Source organism: Mytilus trossulus, chromosome 13 (assembly GCF_036588685.1).
Source record: "Mytilus trossulus isolate FHL-02 chromosome 13, PNRI_Mtr1.1.1.hap1, whole genome shotgun sequence".
Lineage (NCBI taxonomy): Eukaryota > Metazoa > Mollusca > Bivalvia > Mytilida > Mytilidae > Mytilus > Mytilus trossulus.
Genome location: NC_086385.1, coordinates 23,164,054 through 23,174,147, shown reverse-complemented (window position 1 = coordinate 23,174,147; position 10,094 = coordinate 23,164,054). Strand labels below are relative to the sequence as shown.

Below are 10,094 nucleotides of genomic sequence, written 5' to 3'. Positions count from 1 at the left end.
TGAGATTTTGTTTATGTGTGTGTTATTGTTTAGGTGTGTGTTATTGTTTAGGTGTTGTTTTTGTTATTTTACTTTTATTTCTATTTATTATTTTTTTTACTTATTTTTTTTTCATTTCTTGCAGACTATTTGATTGTCACTGATGAGTCTTTTGTAGACGAATCGTGCATCTGGCGTAAATTAAAAACTTTAATCCTGGTATCTATGATGAGTTTATTTACTGTTTTCATGTCATTGATAAAAAAACGAGGATAGCGATGTATCGATTTTAAGTAAATGTAAATATGCTATTTGCGATGAATAAAAAACTGAATAAAACATGTATACGCGTTATATTAAACATAACTATTGTATATATATATTTCAAAATTTCACATTGCTTTTATCACATATTCTGTTTCTTTTCACAGTGTTTGGATCTTGTCGTGGTTATTGTGGAGATTTAACCCCAAAATGTTGGTGTGATACTGACTGTGAATTCTTTGGTGATTGTTGTCCAGACTATTCCCATGAGTGTAAATAAAATCTGATGAATCATTAACTTGTTTTGTTGTCAATTGATTATTGTCATAGACATAGTAAATAACTGATAATTTTTAGAGTATGATAATAGCATGAAATTTACATGAGTTCTGTAATTGCTGAAATAGTGTTAGGCAAGCTGGTATTAAAAATTCATCACACATGTCACAAGCTATAATCACATGTCTTTTCATAACGTTATCGAATGGCATTCAAGATTTTCTTGGAAAATTCTCGAAATAAGTCATTATAGATACCAGAATTGAAATTTGATATTTGCACCAGACGCGCGTTTTGTCTACACATTAATGACGCTCGAATCAAAAAGTGTTAAAAAGGCCAAACAAAGTATGAATTTGAAGAGCATTGAGGACTAGTAAATCCGAAAAGTTTTGCCAATTACTGCTAAGGTAATCTTTTCCTGAGATAAAAAAAAAAGCCTTACTATTTCAAAAATTCAAAGTTTTATAAGCACATGAAGCAGTTAATTTAAATCCAGAAAAGCGCTTCGGACGCAATAAATTATTAAACGTGTTGTTTTATATTTTTATAATTATGACCATATCAATTAAAATTCATGTCAAAACAGATGTGAAATATACACATCAGTGGTACAATTTTGTGAGATAAAAAACACAACAAAGTAGGATACAGAACAGTTATGTGGCAACAAAAAATATTTAAACTGCAAAACAATTTTATGTTTGCACCAGACGCGTGTTTCGTTTTCACAGGCCTCATTAATGACGCTCGATTCAAAAAGTGTTAAAAAGGACAAATAAAGAACGAATTTGAAGATCAGTGAGAACCAGAAATTTCAAAATGTTTTGCCAAATACGGCTAGGGTTATCTTTTCCTGAAGAAAAAAATCCTTAGCATTTCAAAACTTCAAAGTTTTGTAAGCAGTTAAATTATTATTATGACCATATCAATGATAAGTCATGACAACATAGAAGTGAAAAATTCACCACAGTGATTCGTTTTTGAAAAAAGCACAACAAAGTAGGATACTAAACATTTATTAGGAAACAGAAAAATATGTTATGTTAAATGCAAACCAAAAAACAAACGATACAAGAAATGAATCTTTCAAAGTTCTAAACATATTAAGAAAGTTGACTATTTAAAATCGTGTTCACTATGTTTTGTTGATTTTTTTGGAGTTTTCTTCGTCAAAATCAAAATACATTAAACTGTTGTTTTTCCCCTGTATTGATGCCTATGGTAGAAAGATTTAAAATCGGATGTTTTACATTTGACGCCCGACGACCGTACACCTTTTTAACTTCTTCAACTTGAGAACGACGTAAAAGGATCAATATATTACTGTTATTTTTCTCCATTCTTGAAGCATATGATAACAGATCATTACATGTCATTTTCATATCAGATATATTACCAGTCCTTGTTGAATATAAGCACACAATTTTGCCGCTGCATCCACTTATCATCGCATTTGCCATTAATGTAGAAATGTGGAAAGTTAATACCACATCTTATAAACAGACATTGTCTTATGTTAATGTCTGTACCAAATAAGAAACATGACAATCCGTCGGTTGCTATAATCGAGTGCTTGTTCAGATATCGTGTTTGCTTTCTGGTTTATACTCTGAACTTGAGCTTAACGTATACAATCATTCATTCATTGACACATTATAAGGGCTTTACTCTTTACACTGATCCCTTTTCTGCGAAGTCAACAAGTATGTCAATACTTGACGTGAATATCATTTTCATTTAGAATGAAAGATGTTGAATATGCTGAAAAGTGAAGATAAGGAACTTAACGTATCGTATAAATACACAGGTGCACTACTACACAAATAAGGCCATACGTTGACCTATAATCATCTATTTTTAGAAATTATAAACATGTTTAACCCCGCCGCATTATTGTGCCTGTCCCAAGTCTGGAGCCTCTGGCCTTTGTTAGTCTTATATTATTTTCAATTTTAGTTTCTTGTGTACAATTTGTTCATTATCACTGAACTAGTATATATACTTCATGTATCTTCAATTGCGTGAGTGTAGTATTAGGATTTCCAAATATTTTCAACTTGATCATGTTGAGCGTTACCTAAGACAATGTGATTATAGAAATTGACATCTTGTGCGGTTAATAAATCAAAAGATATTTTGAGAAATCTATAACAATTCTTTTGATCAACAAGTCTACAATCGAAAATTATCACAAGAACAATCAAATAAGGTTTAATCATGTAACCAAAAAAAATAGCTTTATAAAAACTGTTTCTAATTTGTTTGCAGGGTGCAATATTAAAAATTCTTATTAACATAGTTGTTCAGTTCTGGACATGCAAACAATGAAAGGAGTTATTTGTAAACAATTCAAAACAAATGCATCACGTACTTTTGAACAGTTTGTTGTTTATAGCTGAGACACATAACAACCATGATAGTAAAACAGTTATAAAGAAAAATAATCATAATATATAGTTCTCGAAGTAATATCTTTAAGTAGTTTTTTAAACACATTCGTGCTGATCAATGTCTTGATACATCTTGTTCATTGCTAGAAAAAATATCATTGTATTATAAACATAGCGTGTATCTATAAATGAGGTATGAACTGTGCATGAAACGTTATGCACTATCCATGTATCCACATGCACAGTACACTAATAAGGCATGTACTGCGCATGTAAGCCGTATGCACTTTTCATGTATACTATATGCACTAAAAATGTATGACGTATGCTCAGTCTATGTATGCCGTCTGCTCAGTCCGTGTCGAATGCAAAATCCGTATATGCGGTATACGAATTTTATATATTCTCTATGCACTGATCATTCTATGGTTTATGTACTGTCCATGTATGATGTATGTGCTGTCCTTGTTTATGTAATGCACTGTTCATGTATACCTGTTACAATGTCCATGTATGATGTATACACTGTCCAGGTACGGGATACACACACTTTGTGAAGTGTCATGCACTTTAATTTCTTTGGAAACGTTATTAGGTGTCCTAGTATTAGTTATGCACAGTAATGTTATATTGTGTTGGTATGCAGAATTCATCTACATAAGTCGCTGAATAAACTCATCATATAGATACCAGGATTAGATTTTTAATATACGCAAGACGCGCGTTTCGTCTACAAAAGAATCCAAAAAAATATAAAGGCCAAATAAAGCACAAAGTTGAAGAGCATTGAGGACCAAATTCCTAAAAGTTTTGCCAAATCCAGCTAAGGTAATATATTTCTGAGGTATAAACGCCTTAGTATTTCAAAAATTCAAAATGTTGTTAACAGTTAATTTATAAATATAATAACCATATCAATGATAGTTCATGTCAGCACAGAATAGCACTGACTACTGGGCTGTTGGTATCCTCGGGGAATTAAAACTCCACTAGCAGCAGAATAGATTGCAAGGCAACAAAACATCTTATTACATACACTTTCCTGCTGGGTACCTTAGTACACAATTCAACAACTGTTACAAAAAACATGTGTATTGACAAGTTTGGTCTATGTATAGCAAAAGGAAGATTGCAGTCACGTGGTTATTTTTTTACATTGGATTTAAAACAAAATAATATAACTATTCTCCTACCTATAATTGACCGACACAAAAAAAAACAAGCAACTGCAGATACATCAGTTGTTGAAGTGCGCATTCAGTTTGGTTGTTTTATTGAAATGATAAGACGTACTCAATTGTCTTAAATAATATTTTAAAGAATCGTGTAAAGAATACATAAAATTGTTTTTTATAATGTAAAAAAATTAGTCATGTACGTGCTATTATGAATCTAACTGCATCAAGCCCAGTTATGTAAAGAACTAAGATAAATAAGACCTTAAGATGTGATGAACTATACGAACAAAGAGAAACTAAAACTGAAAAACTTATCTAATCTCAACTTTGCCTAAGAAAGTTTAAATCGTACATACTTTAAAACTACTTTCTTTGTATGGTGTTTGTGCTTTTGTTCCCTTTGTGGTAATCGAGAAAGAGATATCCCTTGACCACAACGTTTAAATCAAACAATGCATGTAGTGCTCAATATACTATTGTTTAACAATGCAATGATAAAAAAAGAAAAGAAATAAAGGTTAATTCTTGGTAAGGTCATGTAAAATAATTTCCCAGATCTATATAAATATATTTATTTGCTAACTTATAGTGATTACACTTTAGTGTGACAAAAAAAAATATTTGATTATAGATCATTTTCATGCCAAACAAAACTTAATCACAAGCTAAACTTTTTATTGAATGATTGAAACGCTTTACATCAAATGACAAACATTGTAAATACATAATTAGGACAGCACTCTCGTGGTGTGTTGTAATAAGCAAGTATATGTAAAATTCCTTTGTAGCTGGTTTCATTTTGGGGGTTTCAATACAGCACAAACCAATCAGAATCCTATAAAGCAAATAATGTAAACGAACTCAAAATAATAAAAATAAAAATGTATTTTTCTTAATAGAAGAAAATCTTCAAAGATAAAGAAAAAACACACATCTTATCATTGTATAAATTCTACATTTGTATGAAGATTATATTTTGTTGATTTATTAGGTTTAAATGTACTGCTATTATTTGCTCGACGATGCTTTATAATAGTCGTGTTAGCAGATTTTCGACCTCAAAAGGTAACGATGAATTTTGAACAATAATTGGTATTTCATTATTATCAATGAACAAAAATCAGTCTCTAAAGTAAAACTACTTACAGGATACAACGCAAACAATAACTGTCCAATTAATTATTTATATGCGATTCATCATTCAGGAATTATATAAGGTTGCAGTTGTAACGGTATTCCAATGATATTTACAAATATATCCTTGAATAGCAGTATCTTACTGTATTAATGGAAGATAATGATCGCATGTGAATACTTAAAATAAGAAAATTATAGATATCATATCGACAAAACATTGACCAAAGAACATTGATCAAAAACAGAGACACGAATAACAGTGCATTTGTACTCGTTAGCAGTAAGATGTTGTACAGCACTGTGCGTACCCATTTCACTGGCATGTGTTTAACAGATAATATGCATGTAAAACTACAGATTGACTTATTATACCTACTTTTTTATTTATACTCTGTTAAATCTATCTGTATCCATTCCGTATCTGTATTCATTCCGTATCTGTGTTCATTCCGTATCTGTGTTCATTCCGTATCTGTGGACCATCCAAGTAACAATAAGTCTACATAGTCAACACATGGCGTGTGATGTTATGCTAACTCAAAGTGTTCTGGTATGTTTAAATCTTTAAAATAAAAATGAAAATCTCAAAAATAAATTAAATAAAGGCACCTGTTCTAGTTAATTTGTTTTTTCAACGACAAGGTTTTGTAAGATTTTAAATGTGCACACATCTTTGTGATCTCATGTGAAGTGTGGCAGTCTGTAGAGATGAGGTCAAATTTATATTGAAATAGAAACAGAAAATAAGTTAATGTAGCATATTTGGTTCATAAATAACAGTTTCTTTTTTCAAGACAATTTAAGTAAAATGTTAAATGATAATATTATCCAAATTCATGTAATATTCTTAATTTGAATATAATAACTCATTGATAACCTATTTCTGTTAATTAAATATTTTTGATTTCAAACAATTTAAGTGTAACTTTTTGTATCGTCAGAAACTGTTTTACATGATATTAAAAGAAGAGATGAACAATATTGTTGTTATTATTTTATTCACGATAACTTCCTTATTCTTTTTTTAAACTTCTTGTTATATAAGTAATTGACATTTCTTCGATTCCTTCTTGGTAATTGCCTGGAATATACAAACAAATGGTAAAAAACAAAGAAATTATACAGTGTTTGTTAAATCTGTTGTTCGACGTAATTTATTCTATAATTTCGACGTAACATATAATGGATGATAGTGTTTTACATAATAATAAATGATTTGAGAAATATTTTTGCCAAAGTACAATGTTAATGATATAATTACATATTGACAATAAAAGTTTTGTCGAGTATTTTAAAAAAATTATAATTCTGCTTTTAAAAAGAAATTTTTGCTAGGAAAAAACATTGTCTCAATGAATGTAAACCAACAGCACCACTCAACAGTGCAACTTGTATTACTAATAACCTACAATAAGGAAAGCATTTGTTTTAAAACAATAAAAGCTTGAAAGCGTTAGTAGTTAAAATACGTAGTACTTTTAATTTGTTTTAATAAATATAGAATACAAAATTTCATAAAAACTTCACACTATGTATTGACATGTTTTCTCTCATGTTTATATTCTCACCTTCCTGTCTGTACAGCAAAACACCATAAATCAGTTCTGTATCACTGTAAACAACAGTCGTATTTTGCCATAAGCACTTTCTCATCTTAAAAAGTGAATACTGGTTTGAGTAGAACAAACTCTCATTATTGGTAGCAAGGCCCCAGTAACTACCCGAATAAGGGCTAATTACGGTTTTCACATCAGACCCATTGTACCAAGCAGATTTTAAGTCACCACTCACATGGTCTATCCAATAAAGTCTCTTACCGAAAACGTCTAAAATATAAACGATACAGTCTTTTTAGTTACAAAGAGGTCTTTGCTGATTTGTGATTTGGTGATTTGTTTGTATAATACTTTTTGAAAGATGCTAATACATTTGTTCTCGTACATTCTATGTGTTGGCTGTATGTAGAATTACAAAACACAATGTAAATTAAGAAACTTACCAAATTTCAAGAAAAAAAACAAAATCTCTTATCAACTGGTAAACCAAAACACATTTAAGGAAAACACATTTAAGGAAAACACATTTAAGGAAAACACCTATCATATACCTAACTTGGTATAGGCATTTCCTTATGAACAAAATGTCAGATAAAACTTGGTTTTATAGCAAACCAAAGCTTCATTTAAATAGATTCGTCTTAAGTACTAGCCTTAAAATAATGAACACCAGATGCTTGTTTAGCTATACAGGACTTATCAGTGACGCTGAAAATAAAAAGATGCTTTGCGGAATAAACAAACACTGTTGAGGTCGATTAGGAAAAAAAACAATGTATAGCAAGTCGCACACATGTTTAGTTTGTCAAGATTATCATAAAAATATATAAGGATCAACGCATGGTTTCTTTAAAAAGACCGGTATAGCTTCATGATCGCTATTAACAAACAATTATATTAAAAACATTAGGTCCTTTTTTTTCATATTTCTCCTTCGTTTCAAAGATACAACTGGCTCAAAATAAACTAACACATTTATGTTTTTTTTATTACTTTAAATTCATATTGATGACATACCTACTTGTATTCCGAACACATATGAAGACTGGTTATATATAAGTCGTCTTTCCGTTCCGTCAAACGTAAGTCTGTATACCTTTCCATTTCTTAGATCCTGACCATAATACATCCACCTAACAGTGACAAACACAATTCAATTACAAAACAAATTGATAGATTAACGTGTGTATTGCTTCATATTGAAAACACCTTCTAATCGGTTCTTTGAAACCTTTTAAGGTTATATTACTGTTTACAATTTTTTGTATTTTTTGAAAAACTAAAGCTTTTCTACCTCAGGCATAGATTATCTGAGCTGTATTTGGCAAAACTTTTAGGATTTTTGGTCCTCGATGCTCTTCAACTTCTTTCTTTATTTGGCCTTTTTAACTTTTTTGGATTCGAGCGTAACCGATGAGTCTTTTGTAGACTAAATTTATTCCTGGTTTCTATGATGAGTTTATTTAATCTCAATTACAATAACAATAAAAAAAAATGTTAGGCTTAAATCCTTTTTTAAAGTAAAAAAGTAACAAACCGTTTGAATAAAAGTAAATATTGTATATGTTTCTTATTTTTGTTCATGCAGTCTACAGAGAATAAACATTCGTTCGATTGCTAAATTGAAGTAAATTATATGGCCTTATTTGTGACAGTTTCGATCTCTAACATCACTGAAGAAACATTAATTGTCGAAATCCGGAAATGGTGTACACATTTTTGCACCTCAAGTTTGTAGTATAACATCTTCGCCGCATGTTTATTGTTTTAAGTTTGGTATAATATTAATATTGAGATCCTTTTTTGCTATCTGGTGATCAATTTGATTGGCAATCGTCAATGGCTGCCAGCACGATTTATGACCATCAGTTGTTACCCCTGTTAGTCAAATGCGTTTTGTTCAATTATATACTTGTTGTCGGGGGGAGGGGGTATTTTTGAGAATGTTGTTTACCGTGTTTTTAGACCCCTCTACAACGAAATTTGTTTTACATGCACACATCTAAATTTCGGTCTTTATCCAACGCAATCATAGTTTTAAACATTGTCTTCAATTTAAACTTACACAGTTTCAATGCTAAATCTTCATGATTTCAACAAAATTAGTCCCTTACAATAGAAAGCAAAATCACAATAATTCAAAACGGAAAGTCCCTAATACATGTAACAATGAATGAATGGCAAAATCAAAGATAAAACACATCCAATGAATAGACAACAACTGTTATATTCCTGACATGGTACAGGTAATTTTAAATGTTGAAAATTGTAGATTGAATAAAATTGAGAATAGAAATGGGGAATGTGTCAAAGAGACAGCACCCCAATTTTATAGCGCCTGAACCTGGTTTCATAGCCCTTAATTTCTCACTTCTACGACAGTCGAATCAAATTGTTGTAAAACATTAATGTGAGATAAACTAAAAAATCTCAATACTTGATATTAAGTAAACACGATACTTGAAGCATTCTTACCAAGTCAGGAATATGACAGTTCTTGTCCATTCGTTTTTGATGCGTTTTGTTTTTTTGTTTTTGCCATGTGATCATGGACTTTCCAAATTGATTTTCCTCTGAGTTCAGTATTTTTGTGATTTTACTTTTTACACAACACCAAAATAACATTGTATTACTACATTCAAACACATATAGTTCATTTTCATAACAAACCTATTTTCTATATCAATGGAAAGTCCTCCGGGTTGTACTTCATTAAAGATAGTTATTTTATTAGTTCCATCTGCATTACATCTCAATATCTTTCCGGTTTCATCTTCTGTCCAATATAGATGATTGTTCACTGAGTCAAAGGCTGTACCTACTGGGGTGTTTGCAGCAACAACAGTTTCAAAATGACCAGATGGATTGTTTGGATAAGGAATTCTGAAGAAGGAGAGTACAAATGTGCACATGGACAATAAATGGACAACAATCACGAGAGTTTCATGTAAATTAGAAGAAAATGACAAAAGATAAGTTGAGTGCGAAAAAAGAACTATAAGGAAAAGAACAATATAATTTGTAATTTAATTTGTCTTATAAATTCATTTACGTATATGTGTACAAATAATTTGAATTAACCAGTCATGTTGAACTGAAATTTGTCTGCGACTAAAAAGATAACAAAATTTTCTCTGGACAATGTTTAGTTTATATATTTACACTTGTGACAATTGATAAACAGCAAACAACTAACACCGTTAGTACAAATTGTTATTATTTATTCAGCTAGAGTCACAAATAGTGAGCAGTTTTTACACTTAGAAGTCATCAAACTTGTTTACCTATACGTATGTTAAGGTTCATGT

General features: G+C 30.5%; 1 long non-coding RNA gene across 1 annotated transcript; it reads right to left on the bottom strand.

Annotated features, from left to right (window-relative positions):
• Window positions 1–6,888: 6,888 nt before the first annotated feature.
• On the bottom strand, window positions 6,889–9,633 carry LOC134694871 (uncharacterized). The gene is made up of 3 exons (XR_010102634.1): window positions 9,457–9,633; window positions 7,804–7,919; window positions 6,889–7,056 (listed from the first exon to the last, which is right to left on the bottom strand). It is a non-coding gene; the product is annotated as an uncharacterized LOC134694871 (long non-coding RNA).
• Window positions 9,634–10,094: the final 461 nt, after the last annotated feature.